Source organism: Amblyomma mixtum, chromosome 3 (assembly GCF_055824585.1).
Source record: "Amblyomma mixtum isolate Tamu chromosome 3, ASM5582458v1, whole genome shotgun sequence".
NCBI lineage: Eukaryota > Metazoa > Arthropoda > Arachnida > Ixodida > Ixodidae > Amblyomma > Amblyomma mixtum.
This window is the reverse complement of record NC_143014.1, coordinates 225494084-225520101: the sequence shown is the minus strand read 5'-3', so window position 1 is coordinate 225520101 and position 26018 is coordinate 225494084. Positions and strand designations below refer to the sequence as shown.

The window sequence follows — 26018 nt, the reverse complement described above, 5'->3', positions numbered from 1 at the left end:
ATCCGTGATACAATAATGTACCACTCTAGCGTCTTTTTGTTACTACCGAGATAAAAACGCATTGAAGATAAATTCCGACTGCGCAGCGCGTGGGCGCCGTGCTGTTCGCATTTTTTTCTAGCGCCCCTGTACATTTTGCTAATCCTCTGAAGCTCGCCAGCGTTCAAGCACGAGGGAAAAAGCTCGGGACTGCACAAAGAGATTTGCACGCTGGCCAACACGTGCAAAGTACGTGCAGAACTGGCTTTTTTTCAGGGGAAAGCGCGCTGCTCGCGCAGCTACTCAATGGGAAGGGTGACCGGTTTGCCCGGACAAAAATACGGAGCCGGTCGGAGAGGGCGCTTTTCACTGGCGTCCGCAGCGCCCCCCTGCGAAGCTGCGGTCCCCTATACGCTTGGCACGCAGGGATGATCACGTATTGTCACTCGTGAGGGCAATGTTTCCCTGTAGTTAATGCACTGCATACTGAGTGGTCGTACAGCTTTTTCTATTAGTACTGAAAGTCAATAGCAGTAACATATGTGGTGTGGCGGAATTTGATTCATGCCAGGGACAAACGCGGAACGGAGAAAGTGTCGGCGGCAACAATTATTTTTATTCGCAAGGAGCCAAGCTGCAGCACACAGAAAAGAGAGGGGCAGGGAGACGATAGGTAGAAGGGAGACACGTAAGTAAGACAAAGTACAAGGGGGGGAGGGATTGGCGTTTTTACCGAAACCATTTAGACACAACAGTGACTACACATTTGTTTGGACAGCCATACAGTATCCACTGCTAGTTGAAAAAAAAATGAGGCAGATTTGTCATCACTGCATGTACTTAAGCTCGCTCGCCTCCGGCAGCGGTTGCTAAATGGTTATAGCGCTCGGCTGCTGAACCCCAAAGACACGGGTTCGAACCCGGCCACGGCGGTCGAATTTCAATGGCGACGAAATTCTAGAGGCCCGTGTACTGTGTGATGTCAGTGCACGTTAAAGAACCCCGGGTTATAGCCACCTGTACCCATGTGGTGGAAATTTCCGGAGACCTTCACTACAGCGTCCCGCATAGCTCTGGGAAGTTAAAACCCCGTATACCAAAACACTTCGCCTCTTTTTCCTTCAACTTATTCTAGCACTTCAGAGCATTTTTCTGCGCTGCAATGAATTACATTCCGAAAGCATTCTTGATGTGTTGGAAGTGGTTAGAGGTAGACTGCAGAAAGAATTTGGTTCTGTGAGGTTTTCTGTGAAGAGGTTTTCAAGCTTCAACACAAATCCATAAAGCTGCGCCGATGGGTATAGCAGTGCTCCGTGGTCGCGGTGCTTTGTCAGCCTCGCAAGGAAACAGTTTTCATCAGGAGACTGCATTGCAAGGTAATGCACATTTGGCAATTTGTCTTCAATACGCACTTCCGTGCAACATACCCGGTTACGTAGGAAACAAGTCTACAGTCACTTCTAGCTACGCGCTCATCGTGGTCATGCGCGCAGGCACCCAAGTTTGAATCTGGAGGGCCTTCACACTGCATTTGAAGGCTGCTTGTCTGGGCAAGTTCGAACAAACACTGGCACTGGCACCACACGTGAACGAAAACGTTAAATGACCCCCCAAGAAGCGCTCAAACCAGCGCAAAACCGCAAAACAGAACAACAACGAGCCCACAAATACACACGGCGCACTGACAGCGACGGCAAATCCTACCGTGAAGTCTACTGTGGTGCCACCTCGTGTCGACGCCGCGGAGCAGAATCCTGTCGACATTCGCTGGGCCACCGCTCCAGAAGCGTTTGCGGGACGGCAGGCTGGAAACGCTGATTGGTCGATGGGATGCGCTTCTCCGTGACGTTTTTTGACTTCGCCCTCGTTCTCAACCGGACGTGGCGTCAGCGCGCCTTTCTCGACCTCTCCCTAGAGCGCCTGGGGAATCGCTAGGTGCACCCGCCGCGCGTGCGTGGTGAGCGGGCATGCCGCATTCGTTTCGTGATCCTCGGCGCGCTCGTTTCGAGGCGTGTGCAGCTATGGCGTTCGTGCGTGGTGCGCTCGGCGGCGACAGCCAGCTGAAATTTCTGTGCAGTTTTTGCTTGCGGCTTTCGCCGTTTCCCCAGGAGCACGTGGCTAGTGTCGTGCTCGTATTTAAAGTTTTTGCCGCGGCACTACAAGGATCCGCATCAGGCGCGCTTTGAGGACCGCCGTTTGACAGCTACGCCGACGCGCTTGTCGGGGGTGCGCATTCTCAACCCTGAGGTAAGGACTGAACTACATTGTCGCAAGTTTTCTCGTGCATTGAGGACTCACCAAATTGCGGTGCTTGTAACGAAACTTTTTTTTTTTTTTTGCAGCGTCGTTCCCTGGATATGCTTCTCGGAAGCCGATGTCATTGTTCGCCGCGGACGCTGGGCCTACTGCTCGCCGCCACGCCGCTGTAGGTTGACGTTGAAGAGCTGCTCCAAACGGCCCTTTTCAGGGCCGCTTCATTGCTTCCTGGAAGATTGCGGGCATCAATCTCGCGGCCGTGTTCCCTCTCTTTGTCGAAATCGGCGCCAGACATCAGAACCCGCGCTAGGCCTCGTTGCAGGGTTAAACGAGTGCAGTGTGGCTTTAGAGAAGTTATGACTTGCGCTTAGTCTATCTATCGCGTGTTGCGGAAATATACGCGCCCCGTAAAATGATTCTTTCAGCTAAACGGGCGCATTGTTCGAGCTCAAATTTCGCACAGAAATGGCATTTGGTCGGCAGAATTGTTTAATACCACGTTTGCTTGGAGTACTTACCTGATTCGAACAGAATAAGTCGGATATTCACATCGTCTGCGGCGACGACGAAGGAAATTAAGCCGCTCTGTCAGCGATCGCACTGGTGGCGCCATCTCGTTTGTTCGCCGCGAAGTTTAAGCAAATGTGGGGGATGTTTGCGGGAAGTTTGAAGGCTCTCTTTCAAATGTTTTTTAATTGGTCACAAAAAACGCAGTTTGGCAAAAACTGCGCGAAATTCGCAACGTTTCGAATGCCTTTAGCAATAAATCTTTTCGAGCTTCGAGTGTCGTCTGCTTTCGTCTGTTCGCTACCGGTGCGGTTTGATGTCGTACACTGCCACAGAATAAACGGTATGAGCGCTCTGACACCCTCCTGAAAGCATTTTTGCATTATGCTATCTGTGTAGATACCATTTGGTTCTCCTTTATTTGCAGAGGATCGGGTAAGGAGTAGCGGCGGTGCGTAAGCTCCCACCAAGCAGGATTTTGGTGGCCCTGATAAGGGCCGTTTCGCGACTTGTTCTTGAGATCCTGTGCAGCTCAGACGTCAAAGTGGCCGCCGTTGGCTTGGATGCACCTCTCCAGGCGCTCTTCATAGTTTCTGAACACGTTTGCCCGCATTTCATCAGTGATCTGGTCAAACGCGTCCTCAATGCGGGCCTTGAGCGCAGCGATGCTCGTCAGTGTGCCGGCGCTGTATACAAGCGATTTTATGAAGCCCCAAACAAAAAAATCGCACGGGGTGAGATCAGGTGACCTCGGAGGCCAGGGCATGTTTTCGGACCCGCGGCCCATCCACTTGCGCGTGAAATTTTCATCCAAAAAACGCCGAACCTTTGAGGCGTAGTGCGCTGGGGCACCGTCGTGCAGGAAAATGCACACCTCTTGCTGCATGTGTCTTTCGTTCAGTTCAGGCAGAACATCGTTCTGCAGCAGCAACAGGTAAGAGTCGGCAGTGACAGTATCACTGAAAAAAAATGGTCCTACGACCCCTTCTCTCCAAATCCCGCACCAAACTGCCACACCTGGAGAGTGAACAGGACGTGTTGTTGAAAACCTGGGGTTTTCCCGGGACCACTGGCGCGTATTTTGCCTGTTCACTGCGCCGTCAAGATGGAAAATAGATTCATCAGTGAACAGTATGAACTGCAGATGTCCAGGGTCTGCAGCAATTCTTCTCTGTTCTGCGCGACAGAACTCCAATCGTTGTGCCAGGTCCTGGGCGGTAAGCTCTTGGAGCACGCGAACTTTGAAAGGACGCAGCCCTTTCTTCCTAAGGTGTCGGCTCACTGTTGACGCTGTGGTGCCGAATAGCAAACCTGCGCGTCGGCAGGAAAGCCGTGGGTTTGAGTCGAAAGCGCCCTCAATTGCATCAGCAATAAAACTCCTGGAGCTTCCAACATCGCATCTTTTCGTTCTTCCGACAGTTCCAGTTGACAGAAACTTGTCGACCCACCTTTTCAGAGATTCTCGATGCGGCGGTCGACGATGGAACTCCGCACGAAACTTCTTACGCACGAAGCGCATGGAATTGGATGCGCACATCCATGACACGGCCATGGCCTTCTCTTCGTCAGTGTACGGTCTCATTTGTCGGTAGTAAGCTTCCGTACTTTACGAAAGAAGGCAAGACTGAAAGCACAGACTCAGAAGCTGCAGTCGGTAGCGAACAGACGAAAGCAGACGACACTCGAAGCTCGAAAAGATTTATTGCTAAAGGCATTCGAAACGTTGCGAATTTCGCGCAGTTTTTGCCAAACTGCGTTTTTTGTGACCAATTAAAAAACATTTGAAAGAGAGCCTTCAAACTTCCCGCAAACATCCCCCACATTTGCTTAAACTTCGCGGCGAACAAACGAGATGGCGCCACCAGTGCGATCGCTGACAGAGCGGCTTAATTTCCTTCGTCGTCGCCGCAGACGATGTGAATATCCGACTTATTCTGTTCGAATCAGGTAAGTACCCCAAGCAAACGTGGTATTAAACAATTCTGCCGACCAAATGCCATTTCTGTGCGAAATTTGAGCTCGAACAATGCGCCCGTTTAGCTGAAAGAATCATTTTACGAGGCGCGTATATTTCCGCAACAGTCGATATATCATTCATTCAGTGCAGTGTGCCTTTGCTTCTTTAGCGACTTCTCACGCCTTGTCGAAATCGGATTTAAAGCTCACGCCACGCCTCGTTGAATGGGTTAACCGAGTGCAGCGCCTAGCTTTGTTTTTGTGTTCTAACCTGTAAGCAGTGCACCTTTCTTCGCTCCTTACTTTTGTTCTTTTCAGTCGTTTCCTGAATCCGTCGAAAGAGCCAGGCTTGCCGGATGGTTGTTCGCCGTGAATGGAACCACGAGGCGATCGCATCTGCATACACAGCACGACTTTGTTCCCTCGTGTTTTTTTTTACCAAGGATTGCTTCGACAGCTCGTGCAAAACGAGGACTGCGCACGCCGTGTCGTCGCTGCTTAGTGAAGAGGCACAAAACGGATGTCGTCCTTACTAAAGGCCCTTCTCGGGGCCACCTCAGTGTTTCCTGGCAGACCACGCGCTTTCCGCCCTGTGCACATGTTCCCCTCATTTCCAATCATTTGTAAGTTGCATATCAATGAATTAATAAATCAGTCAATGCACTTTATTTACCAGAAAAATCTGGCTGGTCACCCTGGGCTAAAAGCTGTGCACACAGCTTGACAAGGCCCAGGGGACCATTAGATGACAGTTTTGAACGTAGGAAAAACAAGTTGGTACTTTAAAAGAACATGGAAAGTACACCAAACAATATAAGAGATAAACATTACAATCGCGCATTACAGTAAAGAAAAAGAAAACACTTTGACAGCAGACATACAGTATCAATTTACACTATAATACATACAAAAATCACGACATTCAGCATTATGGCACGAAATGTAAGAACAGCACATAAAGCAAAAAAGAGAATGCAAGTTACAATAGTACAGATAGATTAGCTGTTTACATTTGCATATGCATAAAATTAGCCCTCGTCTCCTTGGGCCTCCTTCAAATCCTGCAGAAGGCTTGAATTTGCAACTGCTAATATCAAAGAAGATTTAGAAGAACTTCAGTTTGGGATACACGGTGCATAGTACTTGAGAAAACAAACAATAGCGCCTACAATGACACACACAGAAGAATAACTATGCAGCACAAGCGCTATCCTGCGCTCTACAGTATGGAACTGTGACTGAAAAATGAACCTTCACGTCAGTGAAATATGAGCCTTTAGGCTGTCTACAAATTGTTATTACAGAAAGAAAGAAATATTAGTGAATGTTGTGTGAGAGGCTTGCATATTACTCTGTTTGTTTATTTATTTATTTACCCCTCAAGGCCAGTGGCATTACACAGATGTTAGGGTGGGCTAGTCTAAAAGGAAAGTAAAATAATAGAGCCCGGCCCGCACCGCTTAGAGCACAACGGGCTAGTGGCATTACACAGGGGGAATGGTAAATATACTAAAACTGAGAGAAAAATACAGTTGATGACATGAACATTAAACAGCGCCTGAATATACAATGTTAGCTAGTGCTACGCGGAACTGCTCGTAATTTTCAGTGCCGGCAACTTCTGCGGTAAGGTGGTTCCAGTCGCATGAGGTTCGCGGCAGTAATGACTGCGAGCAGCATTTTCTGTTGCATGACATACTTCCAACTTTGTGATCATGATCAATGCGGCGGGATACAGAAATTGTACGGGGGATGAGGTGATCACGAAGAGCGGGATGATGGTACAGCTTGTGGAACAGGGTGATACGAAACACTTTTCTACGCGATGTCAGTTATGGGAGGCAGATATTAGACTTCATAGCTGTGCGGTTGTAGTTAACAAGGATTAAACGCACAGAGTTATTTTGCACCAGCTCAAGATCATTAATGAAGTCATGAGCAGGGTGCCATACACGTGTTGCATGCTCGAGTTTTTATCGTATTAGTGTTTGATAAAGCAGTAGTTTCAAATTGGAAGGAACGTTAAAGAAGTTGCGACGTAAGTAGCAAAGCATGCGATTAGCATTTTCAATTATGTTCTCGGTATGAAGAGACCAGTTAAGATAATAAGTAATGTGGACGCCGATGCACTTATATGATGAGGCTGATTCCAACGAAATGTTATCGATGTAGTAGTGAGGTGGGACGGAAGTTTTTCTAGATACACGCATGACTTTGCATTTGTTCATATATAGCTGCATTCACCATTCTTCGCACTGAAGTCAGTGGCGGTCTCGTCAAGTAGTCCCCTGCTTTGTACGTTCACCTTGTTAGCGGCTGTCTTATTTCACACAATTCCACGTTCTACACGTTGATAGGTATCGTGTTCCTGCCTTGGTGGTAGTGGTTTATTTAAAAAAAAAAAGGAAGCAAAAGAGTGTTGCCGGCTGCGGCAATTGCTATCTAATATCTTAAGCACCCGAGCTGCAGCCGGCGGAAACGACAGGGAAAGGGAGAGGATAGTAAGGAGAAGTATAGAGGGGAGCGACAGCAAGAAAGGACAGGGGAGAGCTTTGTACACTATTTACAAAATACAAAAGTAATCAAGTTCCCGCCACCGTTGTCTTGCCATGCCGCCGGCGCGGCAGCGACGGCGGTGCCATTTACCTGCGGTTGCGGTGGCCAACAACCTCGTCGGCGGGAGGGGGGGGGAGCCACCCATTCATGTCTTTATCCCACCAGGGACACAGCGACGCAAGCGAGGGGACCATCCCTTTCTGGCTTGACAAGGAGCGCCGACCAGCCGCCTTGGGGACTGAGGGCAGAACAAATTAAGCCACTTCCCAGAACTGATAAATGAAGGCCGCTAACCCCACTGGTGAAATGTCCGGGCAGGTGCTTTGACCTTAGTGGACATGTCGTGGCAATTATCTCAGACGTCGACTCGTTTCCCCTGGTATCGAAATGAATATTGCTCGCGTAAACGTTAACATTCAAAGATTGAGTAATGGTATAACGTCTATACCTTTCGCCATTTATTTTTCAATAACAAAGCGCAAAAAAAATTTTGTGCAAATAAAATGAAAAATCGTTGTTTCTATTTTTTCTTTTTTTATATACAGCAGTCTGTCCGCTCCCCCTAAAACCACTCTCTGTGACCGCCACTGACTGAAGTAACGTAAGGTTGTTAGTGTTGGTTATTTCTCTAAAAATGACGCAAACATCAGCGAATAGGTGAATATGAGAATCCATAAGAGAGCGGGGATCATTAATGTTAGATCAGGAACAGTAGCTAGGGTCCAAGAACTGAACCTTGTGGAACTCCGGAAGACACCTCTGTAAAACAGGTGTTATAACCGTAAGCAATAACTAATTGTGAGCGATTAAGTAGACATTCAATCCATTTCAATAAGTTACAGTCAATATTAAGATGTTTTAGTTTGTGAGCCAAAAGGTTGTGACATACATCGTCGAAAGCCTTTGAAAAATTCAGAAATATACAGCCAGTTAGTGATGATAGGTCTAGAATACAGTGCAATGCATGTGTAAACTATATTAACTGTGTTTCGCAAGAGTAAAGTTTTCGAAAACAATGTTGCGCTGACATAAAAAGTTGTTCAATGAAAGGAAGTTAACAAGGTTGGTGAATATTATATGTTTGAACATTTTGGGTCAAGTATTGGTAAGGGATATGGGACGATAATTAATAGGGGATGCTTTGCTGCCGGATTTGTAGACTGTAACCACCTTTCCGATCTTCCACTCAGTAGCAGCGTTGACTGGTCAATGCTGGAAAAGTTTGGTTAGTATAATGGGCGAATAAGCTGCAGTGCTTTTTAAGTAACGCAGTCATAACCCGGAGCGGAATGAACACTGAGTCCATCAATAAGCTTATTCACACCAGTAGGAGCAACAGTTATAGGTGGCATGAAAACATAGTTGAAGTGGTGAGTTGTAGGCATATGTATACATCAGATATGGGTGTAAAGTTGTCAGTGATTACGCGGTTAAGAATCGTGACGCGAACGTCGGAAGGGATGAGGTCGCCTAACGGGTCAGATAACGCAAAACTATCGTCGGTGGAAGGATTAATGACCCGCCAGAATTTTTGACATTGGTGGTTACATGTGAGTGGAAGTGCTTTCAGCGCTTTTGAGCGCCTGAACATACATGTTGGAAGCCGCTGAATACGAAGTCCGATCGCTCACTAGTTGGCGAGAACTTTGCGATGCGGTAGAGGCTTTCTTTTTGTTAGATAAACGTTTAATGTGATTATTACACTAGGGAGCTATTGAGTGGGTGGTAGCAGTGCGTTCAGGAGTGTATTGTTCTGTGAGTTGGGTGATTATACCTGTGAACATGCTCCAGTTGGTGTGAATGCTGCGGACACCAAAGCTATGGGAAAGCATCGATAAAAAAAATAGTTCATTATTTATCGCCTGAAAATTTGCTCCATTGTAGTCTCGTATTATTATTTTTTTTCTTTTTGTTGGTGTTCGGAGTGGCTAGATTAATGTCATAGTGCATTAGCAAGTGGTCGCTGATGCCTGGCAGGTATGTAATAGGTGAGACTATGTCAGATCGATTTGTCAGGATTAAATCTAGCGTATTAGCCGCGTTGGCTGTTATAGTCCCTTGTGAGCGCAAATGCACTAACAAGAATACTGAGCGCACATCTAAAAATTCGCGACTTCGAGACGAGAACGGGGACATTAAAGGGGAGTTGGTATCCCATGTTATCTTCGAAAAAATTAGATCGGCAAATAAAACAATACTGAAATAGATCATGGTGCTTTGTTTTTAAGTGTTTCCATAAAAAAGTATGGCAACAGATAAGGAAAGGCTTAGGTGATCGTGATCGAGGAGGTTAGACTGAATTATAGTGCAACAGCTTGAAACAGGTCTTCACATCATTCATATATACTAGAACATTGCAGGAGCCCGGACAAAGCAAAATTACACAAATTACGTTTGAATAGAGATTATGGCAGGAAAGTGGATGAAATATAGCTAAAAGAAGAATTGTGAACCGAAGCAAAGTATGTAATGAGCCAGAAATATGCATATCAAAGAAGACACTGCACTGAGAAAATGGACAGCATGAAATAAATGAGCAGCACAAGTGCAGCGTACAGGCCTTTATCAAAGAATATATTTTTTGTTTATTTACCACGTCCTGGTAGTGTTAGTTCCATAAAGCATTATCAAAATTATCACAATTTTCAGTTTTATTTGCTTAGGAGAACGTTAGAGCAATAAGAACTTGGCTCATAAATGCACCTCAAATATTGCCATAAATCATCGTACTCTTCGTCCTGGGCCACAAGAGCTGGGGCTTCATGAGATAATTATTACGGTGCATTAACGAAAATTTCAACATGCCGTCAGCATGCAAAGATTTTATACTGGCGCTGAAAAACCCGCATTTTTTTAATTTTCGCTGGCAGGAGGGAGTAACTTTCTTGACTGCGCTGCTTTCTTCCTAAGCAAATGAAAGACGTGTATGCCGAGCAAAAACAATTCGAAAATATGTAGCGTAAGATATAACACTAATGCACTGTGAAGCTTGATGCCTTATTGGTCCAGTAGAGTGGAGAGCTGGGCGAGTTAATTGGTTCACGATTGTAGAAAGAAAACCAGCGCAAAAGACGGGGACACAGAACTCGGAACACAGAATACAGGAACACAGAACACAGCGTCGTCCTGTGTTCCTGTTGTGCGTCTCCGTCCTTTGCCCTTGTTTTTTTTTTCCTTAATTGGCCATGCACTTGTGGCAATTTAAGTGCACTTCCTGTGAATTTTGCACAAAAGTAGTGTATTTTTGCATTCACCTTTTTTACACGCTGAGTTGTTTTATCTTTTGGTCACTTCAGAAGGGAGGAGTTAGTATAGAAGTAATTTACTTGGAGAATACAAGGAAATATATCTTGCGATGAATTTTCTCATATTTTAATTCTGCCTGATGGGAATGCATTACGCGCCATACGGTGTTACTCACAACCAAACGCCCAAGGCTCTAAGTTGGGCAAAGCATGTATCATATATGTGGAAGTGCGAATATGGCTGTGGTGCGCTGGGCGTCTTGCATGCACAGCAGGAAGTGATTTGTGTCTAGACCATCCAGGAGGGCATGTACAAGGACGGGAGGATAGTACAAACGCTAAAAAAAAAAAGAAGCTAGCTGGGGCTAGAAACGCATTTTTCGTTCTAGCAAGTACCAACGTTGGGGCAAAGCAACCAGTTTTGGGCGCCTTGTAAGAAGAAAGGATGGTTCTGGGAAGCGGAGGCAGGGCTGCGTACGGCGCACGCGAGGTCGCGGGGTCACGGAGTAGCGCTGCAGCAGCACATCGGGAAAAGGTTAAATTCTTCCACTCGCCACTCGCAGCGCACCGCAGAGCCGGCAGCCTTCTCTCTTGTCCGCCTACCCGGCAGGTTCCGGCCGGGGAGACGGACAATAGTCGCGGGCGAGAGCGAAGGAGGGGGGGGGGGGGGGGGCACCACATGAAAGGCATTAGAAGAATGTCACTGGCGCCTCCACTACGGCTCAGCTTGTACTATTCTGGCGCAGTGCTGCGTTTCGCCGTAATCGCTTGTCAGCAAAGTGAACACAGCACCGTGCCTTCCCGTGAATAGTACAAGCAGGGACGTCGCGGCCACATCGGCATTCGCAGTATAGCGCCGCCCTGTCGCTTATTTGCTCGCTTATCCTCTAACAAGTCAAAAAGTCTTCCTGTTGTGGCACGCCATCCATGGCTTACGACACCACGTCTGTCATTCCCCTTCATACTTCAAGCGTTTCTCTTGCTATGGAAGTATTAGCCGTTGCGGCCACCAATTCAAGCAGCGAGAAAAATTTCAGCGCCGCAGGATTCGTAATGAAAGAGCGCCGCTCTTGTTTCGATCAAGCCATCATCAATGAACAACTTGCATATTTAGAGTGATAAATCTATACCTTTATGCGTTGTGTCTTGTGTATAATCCCAAACTGTGATCTGGAATGCGAGGTCAAAATTTGAATGTCATTGAAATAAACTCATTTTCCTGAAATTCTCTTTTTGTGTCGTCGCCGCTTTGCAGGTCGGGCCGAGCACGAGCGTGCTCAGGGTCCTTCAGTGTCGGGCCGGGCTTCCTGTCGGTAGGTTAAGTCCCGGGCCGGGCGCGGGTTCGAAATTGCGGCCCGTGCACAGCTCTATTCAGAAACCTAATCACATTTCCTTTTGTGAAAAAAGAGCTATGTGCAGAGTTTAAATGGTGCAAGTATGAAGCTACAATGAAGTCAATTACCAAACACATCGAAACATCAGTTGTGATGCCTGAAAAAAGATGTACTGCAACATATAAATACTTAAGTCTCGATAAGAAGGAATACTGAAGGGGAATAAAAACAGTTTTCTTTTGTTCGGGCTCACGCACCTGCTACAAACATATTCTTTATACATAGCAATAAAACTTGAAATAACTGTTTAAGAAGCCTTTTGGTCAAAGTATAGCTAAGTATGACTGAAAGGAGTCCGCAAGAAATGCACGGAAGCAGGCATGCAGTGTGACAGCGCAGCGCGACAGGTGCGCTTTTTAATCTCGCGCGCGCACTGAAGAACATGGGTTTATGGTTTATTGGGGTTTTAACGTCGCAAAACGAGTCAGGCTATGAGGGACGCCGTAGTGAAAGGGGTTCGGAAATTTCGACCACCTGGGGTTCTTTAACGTGCACTGACATCGCACAGTACACGGGCCTCTAGAATTTAGCCTCCATCGAAATTCGACCACCCCGACCGGGATCGAACCCGCGTCTTTCGGATCAGCGGCCGAGCGCCATAGCCACTGAGCCACCGCGGCGGGTCGAAAGACATGACGGGGACACGCCGAGGAGGCAACGCTGCAGTGCACGCTGCCTCCTCGCCTCTCGGCTCCTCGCGAGCAGCCCCGTCCGCTGACGAGCGGTGGCGGGGGAAAATCTAGGGAAAACATGCCTGTCCCCAACCGGACATGACGTCATTAAATATCACGTGACCTATGACGTCACGCGTATGACGTCATATTTTTTTTGACCAATCAGCGTTTCCAGCCTGCCGTCCCGCAAACGCTTGTCACCGCTCCCCCATTGAGCCGGCGCGGAGTGAGCACACCATAGAGTTTCTTACTATTACCTAGAGGGAAAGCTGGCAGCCCGTCTATGGGAGTTTGCATGGCGACCCCTCGGGACCACTTCAGCCACCATGGGCGCTCAAAGCATCATGGGGCGCGGTGAGCTACTTGTTGCGGAACTGCAACTTTTGGCCAAAAAATAATAAAAAAAGTTAAGCTGTTTGATAACTACAAACGTCCTTATATTCAATATCTTGTCTAATGATTGCAACAAACGAGCAGAAAAGCATTTAAGTGCAAAGTTTGCCCAAAATAAGAGACGACTCGCTCTCCTATTGGCCAATTAATGAACACTACAAATCTAATATTTCGTAATTAACAGGCACACTTTTAAAAGTAAATATCTTTTAAAAAAAATGTTGTTGCTTAAACACTTTAAGAGGTTTTTAGTGGCATTTCAGAAAAGTGAAACCTTTTATTGGCGTCGTGTGCTGTTGCGTTTTCATTACTATGGCTTTTGCACACTGCGTTCGCGCGAAAGTCGTCTGCGCACACACGAACAGAGTTTTCGGAATGAAACATCTTAGTAGTGCCACTCCATATTTCCGAAAAATTACGACTGTGCCGCAACAAGTAGCTCACCGCCCCATGATGCTTTGGGCGTCCATGGTGGTTGAAGGGCAGCGCCGCCAGCTTTCCCTCTAGGTAATAGTAAGAAACTCTATGGAGCACACTACCCAATATTCTAGTTCACTGTAGCCCAGCCTTCGCCACGGATCAGGGTTGCCAGGTTTGGCTACTTTGCGCCAAATTGGCTACTTTTGAGAGCTCTTGGCGACAAAAATTTGAGCTTGGCTACTTGGCTACTTTTTGGCTACTTTTGAAGTGCTATTTATGAACACCATTATCCTGTTGTACCTGCCTTGTTGTCGATAAATAGGGAACAATTTAGCGGGGTTAGGCCAAACGCGAATTAGTCGCGAAGGCACTTCGGTTTTCACTTCGGTTTCGGTTCGAGGCTCGATTTAACACGTCAAGCAGGCTTCAGACAAAGATCGGAGACTTAATCAGACTTGAGCTTCATCTTAAGGGCATGACGAGATAGCATTAAAGGGTTAATGCCCAGATATGTGGAATCGGTCATTCTATACATTTACTGATCACTGAGAGTCCTACCACTCCTGGCGCCGTGGTACAGTGGTTAAGCAATACGCTACTGCCCTGCGATGGCAGGTGCTGCCATTGGTGGGGCTTTTGCCCAGGTTGCTCTTCCCAAGCAACCAGTCTCAACCAACAACCAGTAATTTAACTTCCACAAGCCATGGTGGGGAGAGTACTCATAATCTGGTAGGCGGTGCTTCACTCCTAGAGTTCCACGTACGCCTTCACGTAGGACTCACAAGGGCTTCACGTAGGGCTTCACTTTTGTTTACCCATCACGAAATCGCGACATGTCCCCTCTAATGCTCACGCATTAATAACTATGACTGCGTCAAAAGAACACAAAGTATTTGCTCTGCCGTAGAGAAAATGATTTATTCTGGTGCCTTTTCAAGTCATGTCATAAATACCTCTTATGCTTCCATGAAAGAAGCCAACAGCCACAGACACCAAGGGGCACAGGGGATATTTAATTGATTTATTTATCCAAGTTATTTACAAGCACTGTTGCCCCATAGGTTGCCCCCTGTCTTTAAACTGTAAATTTCCTGCATCTGGTGACGTTTTTTTGGTGTATTGGCGCCAATTCTGGCTACTTTTGAGACCGAGGCCGTAGACTGGCTACTTTTTGGCTACTTTTATCATTTTCTTGGCTATTTTTTTATATTAGGATCTGGCAACCCTGGCCACGGTTGTTCTACCATTTCTGTCGTTCCGCAAGCTGCTCATCGGTAGCTGCTGCCACTTCTGCGTTCACCGTGTCACCGTGTCACCGTGTCATCTCGTTCACCGTTTCATCATCGGTGCTCTTCTGTGTCAGTGTCATCTCTGACCGAACTCGAATATGGCCACGTTTGCAACGACACCACGAGACCCATTTGTGCGGTGCCCGCTCAACTCAAGACACCAGTGCAGACGAAGCAGGTTGGGCATCCATCTGTCCAACTGTAGAAAGAACACAACCGCTGCAGCGCCCCACGTCGTGTCTTCAGAGTTGCAGGCCCACAAGCTCAAATGTCCAGAAAGGTCTGGACCCATGGTCTCAACAGGCCCTGAGCACAAAGATCCGCCGCCACCACCGCGCACCATCCCTGTGGAACCGACCAGTCTTCCCGGCCTACAGCGAGAGAAAAAAAACATTTTAAGAGGAACTGGAGGCACACCCCAGGTTCCCGGCGCGACCCCACTGCATCCTTGCCAGTTTTCTGGGCTGCGGCGGCCCGCAGACGCCATCAGCCTTGCGCAGAGGATCGCCATGCTGGGCCGCGGAAGAGCGACGCTGTAAACTGAAAAGGTCGGGGGGAACTGCTTCATTAAAAACAAATTGTTTCTGGGCTACAGTCGTTTATTCACCTGATTCGACGACGCACAATGTCTTCATTCCTGTACACTTAGTTTCTTCCACGCAGACTCGGCTGTGCGTGCCACGTGCAATTCAGAGGATGTTTCCATGATGAGTTAGACAGCTTCCACGCATTACAAGATTGAATGCCATGGAAGGCGCGCGCTGTCATCCACCTTTCCTTTTATTGCGAAAGCAATCCTACGCACATGAACGGTCTTTCGCGTAGCGGCGGCCGGTAGCCACACTGTAAGAAAAAATCCCGCAGAAGTACGTAACATGTGGGCGCTAACCTTGTTGCCGCAACATGTGCTGTACCACTCCGTTGTGCACGTGCCCCGTGGTGAAGTAGTGCGGTGCATTGAGCGGCAACAAGGTGAACGCACACATGCTATGTGCAAATTTCAATTTTATCGTGATAGGAATGCAAGGCAAGGCGGTGCCGTCCTTATAACCATTAACAAAAATTTCGAATCTTTCGCCCTTAATGTCACGACCGGATTAGAGATAACATGGGTATATCTGGAACTAACGCACCGTCAATTCATTATACGGGCTTGTTATCGCGCACCAAACGCATCGTCGACGTTTGTCTCTGAGCGTCATGACAGTATCAACATCGTAACTACATGATTTCCGACAACACCTATATTTTTACTGGGCGATTTTAATCTTCCTGGCATTGATTTGTCAGTGAGTAATGCTTCTATTAATTCAACTTCCTCTACTTCCAAGGAATTCACAGATTTTTTTCGTGCTTTATCCTCATGCAAATAGTTACACAACCTACCCAATAACGGACACCATTGCTAATATATTAGATTTACTCCTGTGCTCGAGCCCTCAATTATGTTCAGAAATAATATACCTGCCAGGGCTGAGAACCATCTTGCATTGAATTTTACTATTAACATACCCAAACAAAAGAGACTAAAGACAACTAAAACACTGCGCAGTTATCACCGTGCAGATTTTACCCAAATCAACAGTGAGTTAAGCCTCTTTTTAACAAAGTTCCTAGAAGGCTTCAAGCAACGCTCTGTTAAAACGAACTGGACACTCTTCAAGAATAAGGTTACCAAGCTTATCAATCGATTTATTCCCATCCGAAATATCTCGTATAATCCAAAGGCACCTTGGTATAACTCATAGATTAGGCGCTTATCTAACCGGAAGAAGCGCTTATACCGGCTTGATAACACCTCATGTAGTCAGTTTCGTTGGTCTTTATACCGTACTGCAAACGACGCTTATATTTCAGCACTTAAAAATGCTAAAAAAATGTTTCTTGCAAAGACTTTACCCGATATATTGGTAGATAATCCTAAAAAGTTCTGGAAAGTTATCAATCCTACAGACCGTTCTAAAATTATTTGAACAAGCGCTAATGACGAACCTGTTCCTGACGATGAATGCTCCACTGTATTACATGATGTCTTCTCCAGGTACTTCACGAAATCCCTGCCAAACGACTTACCTTATTCTTGCGCCCATAATTATCTGCCAATGTATCCTGTTATAGTCAACCCGGATGGAATCGCCAAAATCATTGACGGCCTGAAACCATTTTCAGTCGCCGGCATCGACTGCATTAACTCAAAATTTCTGAAAAGCACTAAGATATATTCCTCCATTATTCTTTCTAAATTATTTCAGCAGTCTCTAGAAAATAGCGCGATGCCGGCAGACTGGAAGATAGGGAAGGTGATTCCAGTACATAAATCTGGAAACAAGCACTCACCTTACAACTACCGGCCTATTTCAATCACCAGCATCCCCTGTAAGATCCTAGAACACGTTCTTTTTTCACATATAGCAAATTTCTTAGAGCCAAACTCGTTTTTTCATCATGCACAACACGGTTTTCGTAAGTCATATTCATGTGAAATGCAACTTGTTCTCTTTGCTCATAAATTGCATGCAATTCTTGATCATCGTTCCACTGCAGATTGCATATTTTTAGACTTCGCCAAGGTTTTTGACAGTTTGTCACCGGCTTTTGCTCCTAAAACTGCGCATGATAGGGCTCGATACTGACGTACTAAAATGGCTAGAGTGCTTTTTAACAGACCGTCAGCAGTTTGTAGAAACTAATGGAACTTACTCAAATTTACACCCCATTCTTTCTGGCGTTCCTCAAGGTACTGTGCTTGGGCTCTTACTCTTCTTAATATTCATTAATGACCTGCCTGATTCTGTTACATCATCAATTCACTTATTTGCAGACGACTGCATCTTTTTCCGTGAAATAATAACCGACGATGACATATGCGCAATTCAAACTGACATTAAAAACATCTCCTCTTGGTGCAAAGCATGGAAAATGACGCTAAACGTTAACAAGTGCAAATTCCTGCGTGTATCAAGGTCATCTAGCAACTCACCTGCGTATCACCTTAACAATGTAGCTCTCGAATCAGTAGCGTCATACAAGTACCTAGGCATTCATATTGCTTCTAACCTTAGCTAGAACAGTCATGTCGAATTCATTGTCAACAAAGCTAACCACATGCTAGGCTACTTAAAATGGAACTTTCGCTCGGTTCCTTCTAGTACCAAGCTTCTCTTTTACAAAACGTTAGTTCGTTTGCAACTTGAATACGCATCTTCAGTTTGGGACCCGGGCACTACTGATCTCATTAACAAGCTAGAAATGATTCAAAATAATGCAGCTCATTTCATCTTCTCTAATTTTCATCGCACCACTAGTGTATCCTCAATGAAATCTAATCTCAATCTGCTACCCCTCACATTTCGTCGAAAGCATGCACGGTTATGCCTCTTTCATAAGATATTTGACCATGATGACTTACACGATAAATTGCTCATTCCACCTTCATATGTATCATCACGCATTGACCACGCTCACAAGGTTGGCATAAATTCATGCAACACTAAATGTTTCTCCGATTCATTCATACCCCGCACATCTAAAGACTGGAACCGCCTTCCCTCTTCCGTTGCAACAATCGATAAATTTTGGTTATTTCAGTCTGCCGTGCGCAATATAGACCATGCGAGTTTTTCTTAACATTGTATAAAACCTACCTCCTTCCTGTGTGTTCATATATTATTTAATTTCACCACTGTGTGCACTCAAACACTATCGCGAATTTCATTGTGTTATATTAAGTGTTATGGGACTTTGTTTAGATCATTTTTTAACCAAACTTAACTGTCACTTACAGTATTACTTGTATGTTCTTGTTGCTGTGCATATTTTTAGTTTGTTTATTGATTAAAACCCACTCCCCTCTGTAATGTTTATACCTTGAGGGTAATAATAAATAAAAAAAATAAACTCTGTTATGACGTCAAATGTTCTGTATACCACGGTATATGTGCTCTTTTTATGCTGACGTTACATCAACCATCATAATAATGTACAGCATATGTGCTGCAACTGAATTAACATGACATGATCTGTTTATACGACTACACCCCAAGTTCTGTTCTTATGCTGCACTGTACATTACGCAGCAAAGGTGCTAACATATGCATGTCCCGCAGCATTTACGCGCAGCCCATGGCCAGCTTTGAAAGTTGACTGAACACATGCTGTTCAATGCTTTACAGCACATAATACGCAATGTTACACGCCCGTATTTTTTGATCGGGGCCAGGCCCACGTTCAGGTCAGAGGCATGCTACGCATGGTAAATATGTCATGTCTGTAGCCTGTCACTGGTAGTCGATGCAATAACACATCTGTGTGTACAAAGCTAGAAAAGCCACAAAATTTGTACATATACATGTGTCTATATGCAATTCTTTTCCGCATCTCCTTCAAAAATTTTCGGGTAGAGACGCAATCTAGGAATAAATATTGCATAGAAAGTAAATAGTTTTAGAAAGTTTTAATTAAGAACACAGAGGTACAAAAAATAGCAAAAGCAAGCTATACAGAGAATCTACATTGAATGATATAAATAAAACAGTTATTTGCAAAAGCTACTAAATCCAATATCTAATCTGATATCAGAGTTCAAGAACACACTAAATTTGCGCTACGCAATAATCCAATATCTAAGCTCTGATATCAGAGTTAATAAGCATACTAAATCTGAGCCATGCAATCCTGCCACTTTTTTTTAACTTTTCAAGCTGCTGAATGGCACTGTGCACTTTTGGGTGGACTGAGGTTATCCTCCGGGACAACTGCCGGCTCCTTTCCTCTGGGTTCATCCCCACCAATTGCCTGAAAAGAAAAAGACACATTTAGAAGGTAGAGCATCCTGCTTAGACCTGCAGAATTTTAGGGCTAGTCTAAATGCATAACTGCCTCTGTTAGTACTGCCATTAGGTTGAGTCCAATGCTCTCTTAGCGCCACTTCTGTGGAGAAAACGGTACATATTAACATCATTTACATGGTTATACTAGCTTTTCAAGCAAAACAAAGCAACACAAAGCAATAAAAGCACACAGAGTAAGGCATGCTGTGACGCCAAGAGAGCAAATGACTCCAGTATTAGGCAGGCAAGAGTAACTTGTTCCAGACACTGCAGTTACTCAGTGCATTCTGATTTGGAATACTTTATACAACCAATTTCTGTCCCGAGAGATATGCCTTGTGCATAAGCCACAACGCAGTTACTGCTATATGCCTCCGCTTCTAATTTTGGCAAAAAATTTTGAATTCTGTGACTTGCAAATGAAGAATCTGCAATATTCTGTAGGAAGGCTCCCACACATTCACGTACACAGCCTCACACACAGCAATGGCTCGCATGCCATCGCTTCCTGTCTTAATGCTTCGCGGCCTGTACAGTACAGTTCTGTGCATATTCAGCATTTTTTCGCTTCCCTACTACTCAAGGCTCTTTCAGTCCCTTCTCTTCTTTCTCAGTAGTCTGCACGGTTTTCTTTCCGCGTTTCTGGTCATCAAAAAGTTTGCTTTCCCTCACAGCTCATGAGCCTGTCGTGTGAGCTCGCTGTAGGTGTATCAAAGTGAGAAAAAAAAATTGCGCTCTATTCATACCTTGGCTCCAATATAACACGAGGTGCTTTCTGAAGCATACGATTTTGAAAAAAAAACTCGTTCTAGATTCATGCATATATGGTAGCGCTGCTTTTGGTAGGTGCCCGTACTGTAAATTTCTCATACAAATATGTGAGAGTGTTGCTGCCAAGCCGCAGCACTTGTTGTGCTGGCTTGCATGAGCAGAAGAGTAGCAAACATATCAAGGCATCAACAGAACTTTCTTCATTGCCAGGTTGTATCCTTCCTAAAAATTCACATGAAAAACAATCACCTTCCTATCGTTCTGTCATTGTACTGGTTTCTGCAGACACATTATCGTCCAAAAAAAGATAATGTGGCTGCTAGCACATTATTGCACAAAAATGCTGAAATCATAGGTTTTTGTGAACTAGGGATGTTACACGTGACTAGACAATACAGTCAAGCTCTGATTTTATTACTCAGCCAAATGATTAAAAGAGCTGAAGAAAATTATTAACCGAGCCATACTCGCATAAAAGCTAGCCTTCAAGACTTCTATAAAGCCATGAAGAACAGCCCAAAAGAACAATACACAGTAAGCAGACAGGTTGAGCGCACGTGTGTGCATGTCGTCCTTTAGCACAACTCTTCGTGGTTTTGGAGAATAGAAAGAGACTAGCATCTTTCACGGGGCTTAGTTTGCAACTACAGCACATTCAATTGCAACTCATCTCTGGAGGAGGGCTCAAGGATGTTTAGCATATGAAAATAAATATTCTTTACTAGCTGCCTTGTTAGAATGAAGCTTAATTAAATCCTGCCTACTATTCTCCTGGCCTTCCCTGAAACAGCAGGGTTCACCAAGGATTTCTTGCATTTCATGCGTTCATATTTCTTATTTCTTTGATACAACAGCAGTTGTCACCCGAGAATGGCATAAAAAAACTAACAAAAGAATGAAGCCATGGTTGCATGCACTGGAAAGCGCAGCGGACTCCTGATTTCTGACACAAGCCATCCAACTCCTAGCAGCTTCACACATGCTTGAGCCACATAGTTGAGATAAGTAGTTGTGTCATTTCTTTGTCCATGTGCCACAGCGCCGTTTCACCGTAATGTTCGACCTACTCGCCCATCAGTTCGTATTATTAAGGTTGTCAAACCACGCACAAAATGCACATGCACATTTAATCGCAACAATGTCAGATGTTGTGGGAGAGATGCCAGGCTTATGGAGTTTGCATGCAGCTTTTTCTCACGTCTCACTGAGTATAAGGCTACTGCAACAGTCAGAGAGATAGATATGGCAAAAACGTGCCGATACACAAGAGAAAAATTTATGTGCTTACCTCTGAATGAATTCCAATGTGGCTTGCACTTCTTGACTGTATTTGATGTTGAGACAAAAGTATGCAGCAAAAAGGATCTCCATGGCAGCCAGAAAGCTCAGGCCTTCGAAGCACCTCGCTCCATCGAGCGTCACAATGCATGTAAAATCAAAGACGCTTGTGTCTGAAAAGAAATCTCCTTTAGTGCCAAAAACCGAGTTCAGATTAGATGTTAACAATTGTGGGGCAATTTTTTTTTAAATGCTACAGCTCGGAAGAATAATTTTTGGCATTATAATATGAGCATGAGGAATACAAATTTTTTGCACATAGCTAGTCATGTCAGCACAGCTCACAAAAAACATTGTCAGCACCTCTATATGTAGCACGCTAATGGTAGATGCTCAAGCTATTTATAAAGCAATGGACAAGAGCAGATGAATGAATGGCAATGCATGTGATATTTTCTAAATATAACTCTGAAGTTAATTTTATAGCCTACAAACCACAATTCTACATCTGCACTAGCAGGGTTCAAGCAGCGGATTATGCTGCCAGCTACCATCTCCAAGAGAAGACTGCGGCATGTGCATGGTAAATTTAGCTTGCTGGGCATGCCTCATCGAGCTACATTGAGTCTGACTTAGAGGGTAGTTCAAGCCCCCTTCTCCTGTTGTTATTCTAGTTCTTTGTTATTGATGAGGTTTCATATTTTATAAATATGCTTTTTAGGAAGTTATACAACTGCTCAAAGCATCCAGAAAATCATAAAAATCTTACCAAGTACACCCACCATTGGGGCGGGGGCAGGTTGCTATTCAGTTCAGCAACACAGGCTGATGTCTGTGGAGGTAAGAAGCCGTTATCATAAGCAGAGGTATAAGGGCACACAGGTAGCAAGTGTGCTGAAGAATTTCAGGAATAATGAACATCTACCGAACTGCAGCAGCAGTACTACAAAAATGAAAGTTCACAGCCTTCTACATTTCGGTAAACCTTGAGGTAGTGCCCAGGAAATTTCATTGAAACACTGACGGATGTTAATTGTAGATTAATTAACTTTTTCTTTGCCACTGGCTACAATCTCTGTGAGCAACTGCCCTGGAGTGTGCAAGTTTCATCTACGGTCATAAAGCAGAAGTTTTGGCAGTGCTGAGAGGCTACTGAGTATCCGTTTCAACAATAATCTCACCTCAAAAACACGAAATAGGAGCTCTGTCTTTTCCTTGAAGAAAATGCACAGCAATGGGAATACCCCACTGAGCAGTGCTTTCGGGCGGCCAATGTCCTGTGCTGCCTTGTCACACATAAGGAGCCATTGAAGTGCGTCGTCTCCCTTCAGGCTGTGCCGCAGGAATGCGTACAAGACCTCCAGGTCTGCAATTTCTTGATTTACAAATAATCCTTCCAGCTGCGTGTCAGTTAGCCTGAAAAATTAGACATTTGGCTGTAAAGACTGCTTGACACCACTGCAAACACACATAACAATCAATGAAAGGTAATTTATGTGCTTGCAGAAGACTTTTAACCTTTTCAGAATAACGATCCAGTGCTAACCAATTCATCAACACCTACAGAGTATGCCCTCTCAACTGTGCATCATACGTTACCGCGAAAATTCACTTTTTGCTCTCCCGTCTTAATGTGAAATTGATGGTCAAATACAATGTGCTTCAGGGAAGTCTGCCACTAATTTTTAAAAATGAGCTTTCTGGGTTATGAAGACTGGTTCTGCAGCAGAATAATACCAGTGTAGGCAGACAACGCAAATAGGTTAAATGAAATCGTCTCAAAAGCCGGTTGAATAATTTCTCATAATTAACTTTATAACTATGGTGTTTAGGCAACTGGTTTCGATTAAACATTTGCTCTGTAGCCGGCCATTAATAACAGCAATATCAATTTCTAGAGTTTCGAAAACACGATTACCCTGATGCTATGGCCCAGCAAATTTTAGCTACATCGTGACAAAATACACGCATTTTTGAAATGCATGCAGGCAAAGCAATCCCTCTAGTGCACATAACTACTGAAAATAGCCAAACTTTTCGAGTTAAGGCATCAAGGGTAATCTTGTTTTGAAAATTCTGAAAACTACAAATCGCTAACTGTAACCAGGCGGTAACTGTAACAGTTTTAAGTCATCAGAAATTAGTTAAACGAACCTAACCTCGTTGAACTGTGGAAGTACGTGAGAGAACAGCAGTGACGCTTGCTGACAGGTGCAGTGACAGCATTCCAGCCATGTCACAATCACGTTAACGATGTGTAATGTCTAAAGGGGTTATTTACGATGTATCACATCTAAAGAGGTTATTTTTGCACCACCCTGGCGAAAATCTTTTCCAGCCCAACTGGTTTATGGAACAATTTCCAGTGGGTTCCAGTTGGAACCAACTGTAACCCAGATGGTTCCAACTGGAACCAGCTGGAAATTGTTCCATAAACCACTTGGGCTGGGAAAGATTTTCACCAGGGCAATACGTGCAGTTTTTGGCTGGTTGTGGCAGGAAACGTCAAACGCGTCAACTCTGACCGCCGTACCGGCTGCACATTGCAAGCGCATCCACCGCACAGGATGCTGGGAAGGTAAACGATCCGATCATGCAATACACCTTCGCCCTCATGCCTGCTCTCGGCGAGCACGGAAGGTTTCAATGAGAGAGCACTCAGTTGCACTCTCGCGGTGCTACTGCTCAGAGTGTGGGCTGCAGATTCATTAAAAAAATGTATTCCTGCATGGTCAGGCAAAGCATGCCAATGAAAAGTACAGATGCATGATGACACATGCGTGCTCCATTCGCTGGATGAATATCTGACTTTCTAGCGAGCTAATGCAGAAAACTTTTTTTTAGGCCAATCTGCATCCTGAAAACTTTTGTCCATGACTGTACAACCATCACATGGGAGCCCTGGTGCCACAATACAGTAGCAGGACTGTTAATCAAAACTCATGGATCTTATCACCCAATATATCTACGTGAAGTGGCTACAATAATGCATAGAGCAATGCAATGCATCTTTAGCATGCAGCTTGTGTGCTTCAAGATTTATCAGTCACGAGAAGAGAATTATTAAAGCAGAACACTTTGTAGGCATAGTATGGTAAATAGTCAAGCCACTATAGTCACACTTAACAGATGCAGCTGATCACTTGACCCCATCGTTAGCCTAGACTGAACTTTATGCTCAGGCAAATAAATGCTTGCCTCAAGTTTTGAATTACTGATAGCAAATCTAAATTCCTTCAGAATTGACATGCCTGTCCTTTGTCTACATTAGGTTATAATAAGAATGCACATATGCACATTAGTCAGGTCAGACCCATAACTTCGCATCACTCTACTGATGCAGTAGGCCTGCCTGCTGTGCGATGCCAGTGCCTGCATGTTAAAGAATCCCAAACGGTTAAAATTAACTAGGAGCCCTGCACTATGGCATCTTCTTTAACCCATGTGCAGCTTCGGGATGACAAGCCATATCAGCCTGATGAATGTAAAGCCCTGTGTCATAACACATTTCAATGTACACTCTATAAATGTTGTTACCAGCCTCATCTACGGCATCCTCTGAGTATCAGGGTTTGAAATTTATATTGGCCACAAGATAGGTGGTGCATCTCCTTATGAATAGCGACGGAGTGTTCCATGCATTTTGGTGAGCATGTATCACGCATACCAATAGCCTAAACAATCAACAACGCATTTAATGTACTGAAAGCATCGTACTGAAAGCATCGTACCTGCACTGGAAGCATCTGCAGTGGAAAAACTGGAGCCAAGTACGAATGTGCAGCCCAAACTGCCACCAAAGTTCTCTTGCATGAACTTAAAGCATTCCTCATCAACCTCTGTGCCGTCTTCAAGAAATACCTAGGGCAGAGAAATCATTCTAGAATGTGAATTTTTAAAGCAAGGACCATTATAGTCTAGTAAGCTGGTTAAACAATCACCTCGAGGAAGATGTAGGTCTTAAAAATGAAAATGTTTAATACAATAACGTAATGAAATTAGATGTGGATATGTATTACTTCCTTCTCTTTTCAAAAATACAATTAGTTTCAGTATATCTCAATCAGTACTCATATCATGGAATAACTGAAGCCTAACTAGGTAATTTTTTTACGGTTGTTCAATTTCCCTCAACAGTTCTTGGTTCTGACTGGAATGCAGCTGTAGCCAAATACCTGCCATGCGGAGCTATGCTATATATATTGTTATTGAGTACAACATCGCATAAAAATGATCAATTTTGTCAAAGCACCATAATTACGATACATTATTAGATGACAGTATTGTTCACGAATTTGATACGTTCGACCGAGCTACAAAAAAATAGCATAGCTCCATGGTTCAGTTATTTCCGAACTCAACAATATAAGTTTAATTGAAATTTCCCAATAAAAAAGTAATGAAAACTTCTGCTAGGGTACTGGCAAAAAACACGAATTGGAGAAAACAGCATTTGAGGTGTCCACATGCC

General features: G+C 44.7%; 1 long non-coding RNA gene and 2 pseudogenes across 3 annotated transcripts in view; 1 reads left to right on the top strand and 2 right to left on the bottom strand.

Annotated features, from left to right (window-relative positions):
* The window catches only part of LOC149353873 (uncharacterized), a 95351-nt pseudogene that overhangs the window by 62390 nt on the left and 6943 nt on the right, over positions 1-26018 (bottom strand). The window lies entirely within an intron of this gene.
* LOC149353875 (uncharacterized) lies at positions 13435-15261 on the top strand. Its single transcript, XR_016289606.1, has 2 exons — positions 13435-13467; positions 14594-15261. It is a non-coding gene; the product is annotated as an uncharacterized LOC149353875 (long non-coding RNA).
* On the bottom strand, positions 19182-25382 carry LOC149353874 (uncharacterized; annotated as a pseudogene). Its single transcript, XR_016291120.1, has 5 exons — positions 25279-25382; positions 22729-22963; positions 22317-22379; positions 21558-21720; positions 19182-19463 (listed from the first exon to the last, which is right to left on the bottom strand). The product of XR_016291120.1 is annotated as an uncharacterized LOC149353874 (transcript).